This window comes from Cottoperca gobio, chromosome 9 (assembly GCF_900634415.1).
Source record: "Cottoperca gobio chromosome 9, fCotGob3.1, whole genome shotgun sequence".
In the NCBI taxonomy this organism is placed as follows: Eukaryota; Metazoa; Chordata; class Actinopteri; order Perciformes; family Bovichtidae; genus Cottoperca; species Cottoperca gobio.
The window spans coordinates 15580963-15581431 of NC_041363.1; positions in this window are offsets into that span (position 1 = coordinate 15580963).

Below are 469 nucleotides of genomic sequence, written 5' to 3' on the forward strand. Positions count from 1 at the left end.
GCATCACTCAGCACGTCTGCATGTGAACTTGTGTGTCTCCATATATTAAACTTCATAAAGCTCAGTCTCTTATCTGATTAAGTGATTAACATCTGTTTAAGCAGTAAGTAGCCTTAGGTGGTGCACATTCATTAATACGGGCATGTTGAGAATAGTATAGTGTTTTTCCTCGCGTCTAATCATCCCCCCCAATCTTTTACATTAATTATTTATTTATTTAGCAATATTTTATTAAAAATCAACAAATAATTATATAGCCACATATCAGTTAAACTCTACTTCAAACATCAGCATTGACACTTCAGCAGTGTTTTGGTTGTGTACCTCCTTAACTCAGTCAATAGGTAGGATGTGGCGAGTGCAGTCCTCAGAACCCACCGTTGTCTTCATCCTTGATTAGCTGGATGTTTCTGATGTCCACAGTGTTTGTGATGGCAGCGTGATTAAGATTTACTAGAACAGCGCCGTC